The following is a 16,432-nucleotide window of genomic DNA, read 5'->3' as shown; positions in this document are numbered from 1 at the left end:
GTAGATGAGCCGTCAACATTAGTTTAATCAATACCAACTCTGAATCTTTTTGAATCGATGGGATATTCTAAAGGGTAATTAATACTTTTTTTTAGAAGTAATTAGGTTGGCAAAACTACATATCTGATGAAATTAAAATGTGTCCGATAGAAAAACATATTAAATTTTATCATATTTTATCATATTTTATCATTTCAATTTTAACATGTTAAATTAATCATTTAAATTGTAAGCAAACTACTACAACATGTTAAATACGCAAACTACTACATATCATATTTGATCATTTTAATTTTAACATGTTAAATTGTAGTAATTTAAATTGTAACGATTTAAATTTTAATAACCGTAAAAACTTTAATAATTTAGTAAAAACTTTAATAACATGTTAAATTTTAATAATTTAAATGTACGATACCGGTAAAAACTTTAATAACTGAAAACTATAAAAGCAATCATCATTTAAGTATTGCATAAGAAAAAATTAGTTTCATGTATTTTTTTTTTATGGTTAGTGGTTAAAACTATCATTAACAAATATATTGATAAGAAAAAATTGTTTATAAAATCCTAAATTCTATCTCTTCATGTAACATAAAAATAAATATTTACATTTATACTCAATTTTAGAATTCACTTTCAATCTCGCTTCACGACCGGATCTGTTTCTTCGATCGTCGTCGCACTCTGACGACGATTGGATCTACTCACCGTCGCGCTCCGATCAAGATGAAAGCTCTATACTCCGAGCTTCGACATTACCACATTCTCGGCTCCATTCGGCTCCACTTGGCACTAATCTCTACCCTCTCGCTCCACGATTGGATCCGCTTCTTCGACCGCCATCGCACTAGTGGAAAAACATGAATCAGGATCGGCCTATCTGGATCGGTTATATGAAACAACCGATACTAATACCTATCTGGATCGGTTTTCTGAACAAAACCGATCCTAAAAACTAGTTAGATCGGGTTTTTTAGTCAACCGATCCTAATTTGTGAACTATCAGGATCAGTTGTTCTAAACAACCGATCCTAATAGTTAAACTATTGGCATCGGTTTTTTATAACAACTGATCCTGATACAATTTTTTTTTTCAAAATCGGTTCTGCAAAAAAAAAAAAAAAAAAAAAAAAAAAATCAGGGTCGGTTTTTTATAAAAAACCGATCATGATACTATTAGGATCGGTTTTTTATAAAAAACCGACCCTAATTTTTTTTTTTTTTTTTTTTTTTTTGCAGAACCAATTTTGAAAAAAAAAAATTGTATCAGGATCGGTTTTTAGCAATAAAACCGATCCTGATAGTATCTGGATCGGTTTGTATCAATAAAACCGATCCAGATAGTTTTTTTCTTTTATTTGGAAAATCTTTTCATATGGTTATGTTTAAATAAATATAAAAAATTACATATTAGAAATATAAGTTAATTATTTAATAGAAATTTTATTTAATTTTCAAATTCTACTTAAATAATATTAAGATCCAACGTAAACTATTTACGGCCGTGCGATGTTTCTATATTGTTTTGCTTTGATGAACTAGTAAATGAATTCCGAATTGTATCAAATTTTATAATGGTGAAATTAATATGACATTCTTTCATTTTAACGGTTCCGATCGACCAAATGCTAATGTTCGTATTCGTTCCTTCACAACCCCACACAACAAGGGTTCAAGTCCTATGTATATTATTATATGGCACAAGTCATTGATGCATCATGCATGATTGTATAAAAAAATTCAATAGTCAAAATGACTTCAAAATGAAATATCAATGTCAAATAATTAATTATATTATCACATAAATTTTAATAATATAAATTACATTAATTTTCATCACAATTACATTAATGAAATATCAATGTCAAATAGTACCTATCTGCTGTTTAATATTATTTAAGTAGAATTTGAAAATTAAATAAAATTTCTATTAAATAATTAACTTATATTTCTAATATGTAATTTTTTATATTTATTTAAACATAACCATATGAAAAGATTTTCCAAATAAAAGAAAAAAACTATCTGGAGTTTTATTGCTAAAAAGGCATTCTATCGTGCACAAGGCATTCTATCTGGCACAGATCTAAGCGTAGATGGTACTAGACGTATACTGGAGCTTTTTATCCACGTATTCTATCGTGCAATAGGGAAACCAGAAATGGTCTAGAATGGAAGTCAGGCAACCACACAAAATACAAATATGGTGCTTCTCTTTCAACACGGTGTTTATGTGTCTGTGAATTGCATGCGCAGTTGTATGGTCGTTTTCCTTATCTTGTTTTGTTTATTTTGCGTTTTGTTTTTCTCGGGTTTGGTGCTTGCTTTTCGGTTCAGAGCTATTTAGCTCTAAAATAAAGTGTATGTTGCACCGGTCTTGTTTTCTGATGAATAAAAGGGTTGTTTTATGTTTCAAATTATCATCATAATTGTTTGATTTCTTCCAATATTATTCAAATTAATTATAATATCAACAGACACACTCAATGCGCTCTTAATTCATGTTAGAAAAAAAATATATAATATTTCATGTATTTGTTAGAGTTTTGCAATATAAATTTATTACATATTTAAAGCATAAATATTAAAAGTTATTTAGCAATTTTTCATAATTTTAGAATCACAAATGGGAATCCAATTGATTAAAAATATGTACACACACAGCATAATATATACACACAGAGCATAATATATACTGTCAGTTGCTCCCAAAGGTCTCATCAGAAACTGTGCTTTCGTAAAGATAAAATAGTTCAGTTAGTATTTCTGAGAATAATTATTTTGAAAAGAGAGTAAAAAACTTAGGAACATAAACCATATAATTATGTTGAAAACCTTGCTTGACCTTAAAAATAAATCTGTAAGTTACATGATCCGTATATAAAAAGATTACATAACTGAGTATACAATACATAGAATCTTGCCTAAGATTAATTGCTTTGACTTGAATTTATGAAATATGTCTGCTACTGTCTTGGTACCAGAATCGACTTGTGTATAAACCTGTTATACCAAAAAGATAGCACAATATCATAATTTCTTAAATGAAAAGTAGGAAATTCAGAAATATAAAAAATCCCAGTAATTTATTGCATGAACAGTAAAAATTTCAATGTCAAATAGTACCTATCTGCTGTTTAATATTATTTAAGTAGAATTTGAAAATTAAATAAAATTTCTATTAAATAATTAACTTATATTTCTAATATGTAATTTTTTATATTTATTTAAACATAACCATATGAAAAGATTTTCCAAATAAAAGAAAAAAACTATCTGGATCGGTTTTATTGCTAAAAACCGATCCAGATACTATCAGGATCGGTTTTTAGCAATAAAACCGATCCAGATACTATCAGGATCGGTTTTTAGCAATAAAACCGATCCTGATACAATTTTTTTTTCAAAATTGGTTCTGCAAAAAAAAAAAAAAAAAAAATCAGGGTCGGTTTTTTATAAAAAACCGATCCTGATACTATTAGGATCGGTTTTTTTATAAAAAACCGACCCTGATTTTTTTTTTTTTTTTTTTTGTAGAACCAATTTTGAAAAAAAAATTGTATCAGGATCGGTTTTTTATAATAAAAAACCGATCCTGATACTATTAGGATCGGTTCTTTATAAACAACCGATCCTAATGATAACTTCCTATATAACCAGCTTAGCTAGGGTTCTTCTTATTTTCATTTCGCGCCTCTCATTTTCAATTTAGCGTCTCTGTCTCCGTATCTCCCTCTCAAATCCTCAGTACTCTGTCTCTCTCTCTCTGTCTCCGTCTCTCCCTCTCCTCCGTGTCTCTCTCTCTCTTTCTCTCCGTCTCTTCCTCTCAAATCCGAGCCTCTCGCACCTCCGGCTCAATTGTGCCAGTTTTTAATTTTTTTTTATTGTTTCAAAAATTAATTAATGGTGTTTGTATATTATTTTACAGTTTTGAGGACATCTCTCTCAAGTTACTTAATCATCCGGCCGATCAACTATCATGGTATTAGTTTTATCTAATTTTCTCATTATTATACTTTTAAAACACATTTTTTTGTATTTTTTATTGGAAAATGTTTTTCCATCTAATTGTTACCTTTGTTTTTGTTTTTAGGGTCTTTTTTAATCTCAAGTGATGTGATTGCAAAAGAGGTAATTATTGATTTTTTTTATTGTTGTGCTTTACATTAATTGCATAAATGTGTATATTGTATAAATGTGTGTTAATTGAAGAAATAGCCCAATTAGTCAATTGTATGTTTGTTAATTAATTTTTTTTTGGATTTAAATTTCTTGTTATAACATGTAATGCTTCACAAAACTTTTTATGAAGTACATGAATTTTTTGTAATAGTTTAAGATGTGTATGATAATTAATTTAGAATGTGTATATGATATTTAATTGATTATTGCTTCTTACTGTGCAACAAAAAAAAATTTAGGATGCTGGCCAGCAAAATATATATGGAAGCTGGTCAAATAAATAAAAATATTTTTTTTAGCTTCAATAAAACATCAGGATCGGTTATTTTAAACAACCGATCCAGATTACTACTATTAGGATCGGTTGTTTAAAATAATCGATCCTAAAAGTTTTTTTTTTATCAGATCATAATTAAAAATAAAAAAAATAAAAAAAAAACTTTTAGGATCGGTTTTTAAATAAAAACCGATCCTAAATTTTTTTTTTTTTTTTTTTTGGAATTATGATCTGAAATACAATCAAGATCGGTTTTAATATAAAACCGATCTTGATAGTACGTATCAGGATCGGTTGTTATGTAATTTAAAAAAAAAAATTCGAAAATACTATCAAGATCGGTTCTTATATAAAAACCGATCTTGATAGTACGTATCGGGATCAGTTCTTAGTCAAAAACCGATCTAGATAACAACTATTAAGATCGGTTTTATTAAAAAACCGATCCTAATAGTTTCTATTTGGATCGGTTCTTGAAAAATATAAAACCGATCCTGATAGTATCAGTATCGCCTTCATCAGGATCGGTTGGATTCCGATACTGATATGTGTATATAACCGATCCTGATTCCTGTTTTTCCACTAGTGTCGCTCTCCAACGACGACCAGATCTACTCACCATCGCGCTCCGAACGAGATGGGACTCTACGCCCCGAGCTCCGACCATACCATATTTTCGGCTTCGGTCGTCTCTGCTCGGCTCTGGTTCCTCCCCTCTCTTATTCTCCTCTTCGCTCGAGGAGGTAGTACCGAGAGAGAGGGGAGGTGTTGTATTGAAAATGAGATCTACAAAGAGTGAAAATGATGGAGCTGAGTGGGAGTGAAAGTGAAAGATGGCGGCTGACCTAATCACCCAAAATTTCTTTCTTTCTCTGAAGCGGCTAATTGTCGGAGAGCAGTTTCATGTATTTTCACCGATCATGTTCAACGTACGGCTTGGATTGACTGGTAGTACTTCAAAAATCTAGTTGCAATTCGATGTTGTAAGTACAGATTGTTGCAATCAAAAGAGGGATCCACTTACAACATTTGAAAGTTATATACAACATCTTACAACAATTCAATTTTATGATTTTCAAAGTTCAAACAGTTGATCCAAACTGTTCAACATGATATCTATATTAAAATATGCTTGAAGGTCAAATCAGATTTACTGTGAGACAAATCATATTTAGAAAAGATGAAATTAAAATCTTTTAATTGACAACAAGCTTCACTTGTTTATGTGAGACAATACAAAGGAATGTGGACATGAATATATCCATGAATCATGAACTCAAAATTTTCGTTTCCGTTTTCTCAAAATTAACATGTAAATAATGAAGTCAAAATTTTGGTAAGCTACTGGCTTGACCTCTAATAGCCTTGAATTCAAACTCTATTTTCAAATTTTACTTGTCACAAGTACATCACACCCTAGCTTTGCTCTATTTTATAAATATTGCATTACCGCTTATGTCATATGTAAACCAAAAAAGAAAAGAAAAGATCAATTATACAAACACAAAGAATTAATTGTAATCACATATTCACATGCATCAACAAAGATGAGTGTCAAATAGAAATCAATGTTCAAATAGTGCAAACTTTAGTAAATGTCTTGAAGGATTTACATTATCAATTATACATATTGATCTTTTGCATTCGGTATTAACTGGACAGAACGAACGAATCAAAGATATATAATAGCAAGCTTTTTTTTTTTTCTGAAATCAAGCAAGAATGGTCGTTATGAGTATTTTATTTTTGAAAAACGGGGTAGAGGCTGGTCGTTATGAGTCTTATTTGTACTTTTTTTGCTTAATTACATGTGGTGTCGTGACTTGAGTTATGTGTCGATAGGTTCTTCTTATTTGTTACTGGACTAAACTGGGACCTAGCTTGCTGATCACCACTAGCTCGGTCTAGAATTAACGAGTTCAAGCTGAGGTCTAACTCGCTTGCCAGTTCTTGAGCTAGCTGGCTAGGCATCAATTTGTGAATTTGTATGAATTTGTGTGCATTTTATATTACCGATTTTTTTATTAATCGAAAATAAAAATAAAAAATAATGCGAAAGGGGATTGTTTTGCTGAAAAATCAAAATTTAGGAAAAACGGGATGGTTTATCCCATTCAACTACAGTGTCTGGACGAGATAAACCATCTCGTCCCGTTAATCTTGACCCTAATTAGCGATTTAACTTGAAAAAAAATATCTTGGACATGATAGATTATTCCGTCCAACACTGTAGCATTTTTTCTAAAAAAAAAATCATTCTCTCAGATGAAACCAAACCCAAAAAAATGCTACAGTGCTGGATGGGATAATCTATCCCGTCCAAGATATTTTTTTTCTGCTTAGCGAGATTAGCGGAGCACTAATCTGGACAGGATGGTTTATCTCGTCCAGACACTATAGCTAGACGAGATAAATCAATCTGTTTTTCTTAGATTCCAATTTTCCAGCAAAACGATACCCTTTCCCGATATTTTTTATTTTATTTTCAATTAATAAAAAATATTGGTTTTATACTGTATATATTGAAACTTAATAATCTTTTTTAAAACTTATTTATAAAATTTGTAAAAACAACTCGGTCCAAAAAATTTGTAAAATTTATTTTCTTCTTAAAAGAAAATATTTCAGTCAAACTCAGCTCGCAAGCTAGCTCGGTCCAGCTCATTTCAAACTTTGAATTCAGCTCAGACTTCTAAAGTCAACTTGCTCGTGACGATTTCAAGTTGGACCCAGTTCGTGCCGAGCCAGCTAATTACCACATGTACTTACCGTATCATGTCATGATGAAGTTAAAAAGAATTTACGGGCCTTTAATATTGTGCAGATTTTGATCGGACGCTCCGGATCCAACCTCAAATATTGAGTTACTTTAAAGGATCAGATTTCTCAGATCCGCCTCTCCCCTCTTGCGAGATCTCTCCTTCGCGCGCCTCCTGTGCGATTTCTTGATTGGAACAGAAAGCGTCTGATGCGCATTTGATCCAAATAAGTCTGTAACTGTCCACTTTGCTTTAAAATGCGTGCACAATCGATATGCACGAACATTAATGCATATCGCACGAATTTTGTAGACAATTAGACAGCTCTGAAAAGGCTTCGGACTTGGTCCAATGCCCATCGGACGCTCCCTTCTGATATCTCCCCGCCCTAGACGAATTCGCATCCTTTGAGATATCTCATATTTTGCGTGACATTCTGGAAAATATCAACCGTTGCAATACATTCTGCGAGAATCTCAAAGCTCAAATAATACTGGCCCGTACGTCACCCCCGAATAGGCACCGGACACGTCGGTCACGCAAAATATGAGATATCTCAGAGGATACGCACTCGCCCTAAGACCCACCCGGCTAGCTAACAATGCTGTTTCGAATCTATAGTTCGTGCGCTGTGTGAAGCTTAAACTACACTGTTAAAATCTTTACCCCTAGACCCGACGCTAGTGCCTCTGCTTGTCTGTGCCCCTCACCATTAACCAGCGTTGTTCAAAATCCCTCTCTCTCTCTCTCTCTCTCTCTCTCAAGGTAGGCAGGAGAAGAGAAGAGATGGTGTACTGCAGTCACTGTGTTGATCATTGCCCTTCTATTGTAGACCAGACCCTGACAAGGGCTAACATGTCAGTTATCTTTTACTCTTTTTCAATAGATTCATATTAGTCACTTAGTATAACAATCAATCTGGTTTGAGTTGCATGTATTGAAGCATCTTAATTATGGTTAATTAAGGTCAATTTATGTTCAATTGATTTTGCATTATTTTTTGTTTTGTTTTGTTGTTCAGCTGTTGCGGCATGTGCGGAAAAATTATCAATCAAGAAATCTATTCTAGCAAACCAACTTTCGTCAAGGATAAATCTGGCCAGGTATCATGATTTATTTATTTTAGGGAAAGAGATGTAATTTAATAGGCCAATTTGAAAGATTCCACATGTGGTACTGCCTTACAATAATTTTGTTACTGTTGTTGTATTACACTTGGCCAAAATTTATTCTCGTTGGACTTTATGTGATTTGGAAAATTTACACTTGGCTAGGTAACTTTCTTCAGTGTTCCACAAAACAAAAATTTACAATAATGTGATTTTGGAAAATTACTACAATTGGAGTAAAATTGTAGTTTTACTGGTTTGAGGAAGTTTAGTTTTTGAAAAAATATAATTGTATTTTAATCATGGGAAAGGACACATGATTTCCCAGTATTGTGTCATATTAACAGTGGTGCTTTTGCAAAACACAGAGCCGTTTGGGTGGTATGATTCTTAGGAGTATAGAGAGCGGTTATTCAGCTTCGCATGAAAGAACATTGTCAACGGGTGATTATATTCTTAAACTATTTGATAATTATATATTGTAATATGATGAGTAATGTTTCTTAGGGCTAAATTATGTGATGGAATTATTATTTAGATGCATATTGAATGGCATTCTGGTGCAAGTGCCTACTTTTATTGTTGGAGAAATCAAAATTTTCTAAGGGCGTATCTGCAAAAGTTGGTGCTCTAGTTAATAAACATTGTTGTTATAATTAGGGTTGAGTTTTAGTTTTAGTAGTCTGTGTGTTCCAATCAGTGCCAATCAGTGCCTACTGGCTCTGCTGCTGCCAATCAGTGCCTCACCTGAATACTCAATTTCAGCCCGAAAGATACCCATGCCATCAATTCCACACTTACTTCCTCTCATGCTTCTCTCACTGTGCCTGATGATTACTGCTTTATTCTCCATGCACTAGGTGACCATGAGACGTACCCTGAAAAGGTACTAACTTTTTTTAATTCGGCAATGCCAGTTGTCGGTACCGGTAAAATAGAAAGGGGTAAGCTCTTGACTGCTGTAATCGGGTCGTTGGGTAAACTGGATCGGCCTGAACTTGAGAAGTGTTTGAATTGGGTGTTTCTAAATGGTATGGCAACACAGTTTTTGCGCACACGGCTTTAATTTCTGCTTTTGCTAGAAATGGACTTGCAGGAGAAGCAATGGAGGTGCTTGGTACGATGAAATCTCGCGGCTTGAAGCCGACCACTATTACATACAATGCGCTAATCGATACTTGTGGAAAGGGAGGAGCTGACTTGCAGCTCACTCTACGGATATTTTGGGATATGTTGCATGATGGGTTCTGTCCTGATAGGAAAACCTTCAATTCTCTACTTGCAGCCTGTAGCTGAGCTGGTAATCTCGAGCAAGCCCAGCAAGTGTTTGATGAAATGATTCACCTTGGCATTGAGCGTGACATATACACCTATAACACATTTATAGATGGAATATGCAAGTGTGCAAAACATGGATTTAGCAGGCCAAATTGTCCTAGACATGCATGCAAATAACATACATCCCAATGTGGTCACCTATAGCACATTAATCGACGGATTATCGAAATTGGAGCGGTACGATGAGGCCTTGAAGCTGTACCAGAAGATGAAAACTTTGCGTATACCACTTGACCGTGTGTGCTACAACACATTGCTTTCGATTTTTGCAAAGGTAAGTAAATATGATGAGATAGACAGGATATGTGAGGAGATGCATGCAAGTGGAGTTGAGGAGGAGGAAGCCTAGTGGATTATGTGGCGCTGCCTAGCTTGTATATTGGAGCTCTTTCACAAGGACTTGATTATTCAAAAATCAGAATATAGTTCCCATTCTGATACTAGCTTCTTTTTTGTTTAATCAGGTCAATGTATTGTGGTGCATGTATGTGAAGCAACACTGACAAAACGGCTGATTGAGTTTGAAACTGCTCACTGTGTTTATTAGGATAATTATGTGAATAAGTCTATTTGAATTGTATAATTGTACATAAGTAGGAGGTGACTTTTGTAAATGCTTTTCTTAATCAATGAACTGTCAGGGACATATATGATTTAGTGTAGTTGCTGGTGTATGTGTATATCATGAGATTGCATGTAATTAATTAATGTTCTCTATGTGTGTGTGTTCAGTTCAATGGATCCTGTGACATAAATGGAAAATGTAAAGAAGCAAGCAATATATTAGCTAAGTATTAATTTAACTTTGCTTATTTCTAACTTAATTTGTACATGATCCATGTACGTAAATTCTTAAACGATTTCTATATAAAAGAAATTAAAAAGGATTCTTTTACATCAGTTTGCAAATAAAGCTAGCTAGCTGTTTCCTTTGTGTCCTTCTCCGTTAATTAACAAATTAGATAAACGTAAACTTGTTATTTTTGTATTATGAATCTAAATATAACTCAAACCGGTAATTTAGAGCCTACGACATGCACGTCACGCTTAGTATTCTTAAATTTTGAAATGAAATATTAAGTCGGTCCATTAATTCTATTTTCTCATTTCCAAACATAGCTATAAATACGATACGATCCCCATACAACGTTAAATTCTCTGCTCCATCAGAAAACCCAAGAAAGAAAACAAGATTCCATGGATTCTCTTTTGCACTCTTGCACTTGCACCCGCACACCACCGCTTGAGGTACGCTCTGTCTGGGCGTCCAACCTGGACCGGGAATTCCGCATGATTAGTCAAGCAATTAAAGGGAAGTATAATCGTATGGCGTTCGACACAGAATTCAAGTTAGCTTCCGCTTCCGACAAGAAACATGTGATCAATGTGCACCCACGATTTGCATCTCCTGACCAGAGATATGGTGCAATAAAGGCAAGCACAGATAATGGCAGCATTAGGCAGCTAGGTTTGACGCTATCCGCTGACGATGATTCTGTTCTTGTATGGGAGTTCAATTTTGGAAAGTTCCACTTCCCAGCTGAGATGGAAGACAGCTCCTCCAACGACTGCATTAATTCATACTTTTTTTCGGATCTTCTGCTCTCATCTGGCCTATTGAACAACCCGGCAATGACATGGATTCTGTTCCACGGCGCGTATGACATCGCATATTTCGTGAAATTAGCAACTTTTTGGAGCCCATTGCCAGATACGCTGCTTGACTTCGAACTCCTTGTCAAGAAATTCTTGGGTGGTAATATATTTGACGTCAAGCACATGACCAAATTTACAAACAACCTCTATGGTGGCTTGAAAGAAGTATCCACAGCATTGTGTGTCAAAAGAGCCGTGGGACTGGCCCACCAGGCTGGATCTGACAGCCTTCTAACGTGGCATACTTACCAGAAATTGAAAAAAGTTCATTTCCCAAACAACAGCGGTATTAGGCATGCCGGTGTGCTATATGGGATTCATAGCATTTAAGAGTGTTCGGTTGATATGATGGGAGCATATATAGGGGCAGTTTGCAAGGGGAATGACAAGTTTATGGGATTAGGTTTGGGTCGCGGGAGCATGGAGCATGGAGCCTGTGGCAGGAGAGAAATTACATGCACTTTGCCAATTGCATGAGAATAGTGAACATTCTGATCTATGATTGCACACATTATTTCATCTCTGGATTAAATCTTGCTAGCTACTCATTAGAGGTTTTCATTTGTGAATTTGAGAGATTGGACCTGCTGGTACCATTCCGAGTTGCTGATTCCTGATCCTGGTACAACTTTTGAGTTTCTGGTTCCTTATCGTGGTACCACTCCGAGATTGGAGCTGCTAACACTGCTGGTACCAGTCAGAGTTGGAGCTGCGCGCACAACTCGTACCAAATCGGAGCTTGGACCCATTGGAGCTGTTGGTATACCCAGCGTGAGAACCCAGAAGTGAGATGTGGCAATATAATTGTAATTGATGGATTAGGATAATTATGCATCTGTTTTTTTGAGGCTCAATCCTGATGGCAAAATTCATATATGCATATGTTGTTTTAGACTATTTACTACTTTTTAAGCAATTTGAACAATGTCAGCAACTATTGAGCGCATAGTAATCTTTTTAAACAATTCGGATATTTTTGTTGTTGCTGATTACAAGCATGAGTTTTTGGAATTTTTGGACTTCTACAATAGAGATGATATTGCAATTCTGTGAATTTCAGAAACAGTAGGGTTTATTGTGTAAATTTGACAATATCCAAGACACGTTGGAGCTGCTAGTGATGTGAGGAACCCAAAAGTAAGATGTAATTGTGTGAACAAGTCTATTTAAATTGTATAATTCAACATAGATTAGGAATGTATACATAAAAAGTTTATTAACAAAACAGCAGGAAAACCACAACTCCAAACAACAAGTAGAGTTTTTCATAGCTAGAAAGTAACATTATACCAAAAAACACAGCTAACAACAAGCACAGGTTTTCTTTGCAACAATCTAACTTAAAAAGTAAAAGAACAAAATATAATAGCTAAAGACAAGAGCATCCAATCACCGATTTATCAAAACTAAAACAGTTTCCAAACTTGTCATACAATTTCAAGGATGATCGACAAACTTAGAGGATTACAATATTTCCTATGGTCTTTACAAGCGCACCCATAGTCACCACCACCGTTTCTTCAATCTCCTTTTTAAACCTTGTCTCCACAACCCTTATCTCCACTATCTCAAGATTTTCCCCATAATGCTTCTTGCACAACAACTTCATCCTCGGGTAGTGCTGGACAATAAAAGTTAGTAAGGTAATTGACAACAATATATACTAATAAAAGTCTAATGATAGTTTATAATAAGAAAATAGTATGACAGTAAGATAGTTGTCACAACACTTGCGCATTTTGTGCAAAACAAGCGATAAATCATTGGATTGCATTCTCAATATTTAAATTATCGATATTAAAAGATGCATACATCTATGTCCATTAATTGCTCAATTGCAAAAAAAATAAAAATATATATTAGTATCTCATTATCAGTTATCAGATTTTCAACAAATCAGCTACTGCAGTACCGTAGTAGCATGTATGGTGAAATATTTACTGTATGTGCATAATATGGCCTGACTCTTAGTCTTAAGTGATGACGTACTAAAGGCATCCCTCTCATTTTCAAAAGGTTGGTGCCCGATATAATAAGCAAGCTCCGAGGACAAAATCAGAAAAAGAAAATAAACAAAAAAAGGACTCGAACCCGATAGATGCTACCTCATTAAATACACAATATTATGAACAGTAATGAAATACCAGCATCTTGACTACTAACCCTCCTTTCCCCAGCAGACACAGAAAGAGAGAGAGAGAGAGATTACATGACCAAAGTTCAAGACAAGCTTCTTTAAATTGGTGTTAGCAAGGAGAGTATGCCCGTGCTACTCCCACGTCACTTTGAATATGCCCGTGCGCACTGCCTCTTCGGTTGTCAGCAAGGAGAGTATTTGTGTTAGAAGTGAGTCGGGCATTTCACTTATTCTATCGATGGCAAGATCTGTACCAACCATCTTTCACTGTTCAACAGGGTAGTTCGTCAAACACCTCACATGCACGATCTCTGTGTTGAAATGCAAGAAAAGAACAACCTAGCTTTAAGTTATCTCAAATGTAGAACAAGAAAAATGAACAATGATATATATATATACCTCAGCTGATACAATTCTTGAAAACTTGCATGTACCAAACTAATATTGCTACCAAATCACCCACAATTCAGAATGCAAAATTGTAATCAGCACTGCATATGGATTTCTAAGACCTTGATTAAACTTTTTCTTCAAATTTTCTTTCAAATTAGTGAAGAAATAGCTCAATTGCACACTTCACCTCTAGAAATGCCATAGTGGCCTCAATTTTGCAATTAATCACCTTACAAGCCACCGTAGGCATATTAAGAGCAAAAACGAAAGCTAACTAAAATGCATGTCATGAAGTTGTTATTAATAATTTCCAATTTACAAAGTACATAATCAGTAATTATTGCTTGAGCCCAGCTGGTGTAAATCAATCAAAATAAAATGATTACAGAACTGCACAATAGTATTGAGCAATGATAACTATGAATAATTAATTTAATTACTTGTATGAACCTGACAAATTAGGAACATAATTAATAAATTATTTTGTATGAGAAGAGAAAAAAAAAAGAAATAGCAAAGTAAATTGAACCAACAAAAAGTAGTCTAAACTGTTCCAAGTTCCTTTACTAAATGGGGCTTAATAGACAACTAATTTAACAGAAAATTGAAGAAAGAAAGATTGTCAAACCCTAACAACCTAACTAAAAGAAACTTGGAACAGTGCAAGCCAAGGACACTGAAACAACAACTAAAATGAAAAGAAATAAGTGAGATAGATTACATGAAGCAGTACCAAGATGAACAGATTACTCTAAAAAATCGTAAACCCTAGCAGCAGGAGCAAGAGCAGGAGCACCTCAAAGGGGAAAACAATCGTAAACCCTAGTGGCCAACTGAAGTGCGATTCTCTCTCTCTCTCTTTTTTTGAAAGTGCTTGGCAGTGGCTGCCAAGGAAGTGCGACTCTCTCTCCCTCTCTCTCTCTCTTTTGGGGTTTCTCTTTTCTTACTTTTTAGGGTTTAAAGGTTTAGGGTTTTACATAGGGGTGTAAACGGATTGGATAATATCCGATTTCGTCCGAATCCGAATCCGAAAAAGTATTTAAATTATCCGATCAGTATCCGTATCCGAGACTATCTGTATCTGTATCCGAAAAATTATAACGGATACGGTAAGGCATTTTACTATCCGTATCCGACCTTTTATACTTTAAACCACAACAAATGTGATATATGTTTTTAATTGATTTATTAAATTGCATATTGTCCGAATAATTTATTAAATTGCATATAGATATATATTTTGATGAACAATATAACATTATGACATAATTAGTGACTAATATTTTAATAATATAATAAATGTTTTGTAACTAACAAGCTAATTATGAAAAATATCCGTATCCGTCCAATATCCGATCCGTAACATTTAATATCCTATCCGTATCCGTATCCGAGACTATCCGTATCCGTATCCGTATCCGAAAAATTATAACGGATACGGATACGGTAAGACCACTATCCGATCCGTATCCGACCGTTTACACCCCTAGTTTTACAGCTGGATCGGTCCTGTTGAATTCTAAAGTAACTCAAATTTTGAGGTTGAATCCAGACCGTTTGATCTGTTTTTGCATAATATTAAAAAATTATTTTCTGATCGGACCGTCCATGCACTAATCTAAAATTTTAAGTTACTTCTTAGATATGATCACATGTGCTGCTTTTCGGCCGAAAAAGCCCAAGAAATAACTAAGATATTACTTTAATCAAACTTTTACACGGTTTTTTTTTGTACATCATAAATGTTTTTTTAATTATTTATATTTTATAAACAAAAAATGAAGACATTAATTTGTACTCCTAAGAATGCTCGTTATGAGTCTTATTATTTTGTACTCTCTTTTTTTTTCCCAAAATTCAAGTTAGTCTTATTAAAAACAAATGAAAGTTGTAAATAATTGTAAAATAAAGAAATAATGTGGTAAAAATATCTTTGTATAAAATTTACTGTTTGAAATTTGAATTGTTAAATAAAATAAGACAAATTTGTCCTTTTCATTTTTTTTGTTTTTTAATTCTTACTTGTGAAAAAAGGCGTCGCCTGTTTACAAGAATATCCTATTTAAATCTAATTAAACCTTCTTTGGTCATAAATTTTATTCTATAATTTATAAAAAAAAAAATGGTGATGTGTGTATCTCTACTAACGATAAAGCATAAGACATTTAAATGAATTTTCTCAATTCTTTATATATTTTATAAGAGGATGATTGATTATAAAACTATGAATCTGAACCACTCAACATGATATCCATACTAAAAATATGTTTGGAGATGAAATTTTATAATTTTTGAATTATTTTTTTACTATTTTTTAATTATTTATATATTTTACAAAGTACAAATATCCCAACAATTTTAGTATGCATCGATAGCACAAAGAGTTCAATTAAGGGCTCAAATGCTCTAACAATTCATACCCCAATTCTATTCCAAAATCTAGACCGCACATGTCCACGTTAAGATTCGTACAAAAGAGAACTGTGGATTAGAATCTTCAATTCACTCCTGAGCCCACTGTTACTAACTTTTATTTTCTCATAAATTATGAGTCATAACTGTTTTTGCTTTTTTCTCA

General features: G+C 33.7%; 1 protein-coding gene and 3 long non-coding RNA genes across 5 annotated transcripts in view; 1 reads left to right on the top strand and 3 right to left on the bottom strand.

The window, feature by feature from the left end:
- LOC144563293 (F-box/FBD/LRR-repeat protein At1g16930-like) overlaps window positions 1–5,865 on the bottom strand; it is a 50,322-nt gene extending 44,457 nt beyond the window's left edge. For both annotated transcript variants that reach the window (XR_013514309.1, XM_078312747.1), the window contains exon 1: window positions 5,680–5,865. The gene's annotated coding sequence lies outside the window, so the exon portion shown is untranslated. The remainder of the gene's footprint in view (window positions 1–5,679) is intronic.
- LOC144563329 (uncharacterized) overlaps window positions 1–16,432 on the bottom strand; it is an 80,213-nt gene that overhangs the window by 56,821 nt on the left and 6,960 nt on the right. The gene's annotated exons all lie outside the window — the stretch shown is intronic.
- LOC144547951 (uncharacterized) lies at window positions 3,930–4,331 on the top strand. Its single transcript, XR_013509195.1, has 2 exons — window positions 3,930–3,985; window positions 4,097–4,331. It is a non-coding gene; the product is annotated as an uncharacterized LOC144547951 (long non-coding RNA).
- Window positions 12,552–14,492, bottom strand: LOC144563335 (uncharacterized). Its single transcript, XR_013514319.1, has 3 exons — window positions 13,534–14,492; window positions 12,718–12,945; window positions 12,552–12,663 (listed from the first exon to the last, which is right to left on the bottom strand). It is a non-coding gene; the product is annotated as an uncharacterized LOC144563335 (long non-coding RNA).

The sequence above is a fragment of the Carex rostrata genome, chromosome 1 (assembly GCF_964058835.1).
Source record: "Carex rostrata chromosome 1, lpCarRost1.2, whole genome shotgun sequence".
Taxonomy (NCBI): Eukaryota; Viridiplantae; Streptophyta; class Magnoliopsida; order Poales; family Cyperaceae; genus Carex; species Carex rostrata.
This window is presented reverse-complemented; position numbering and strand designations above follow the sequence as displayed.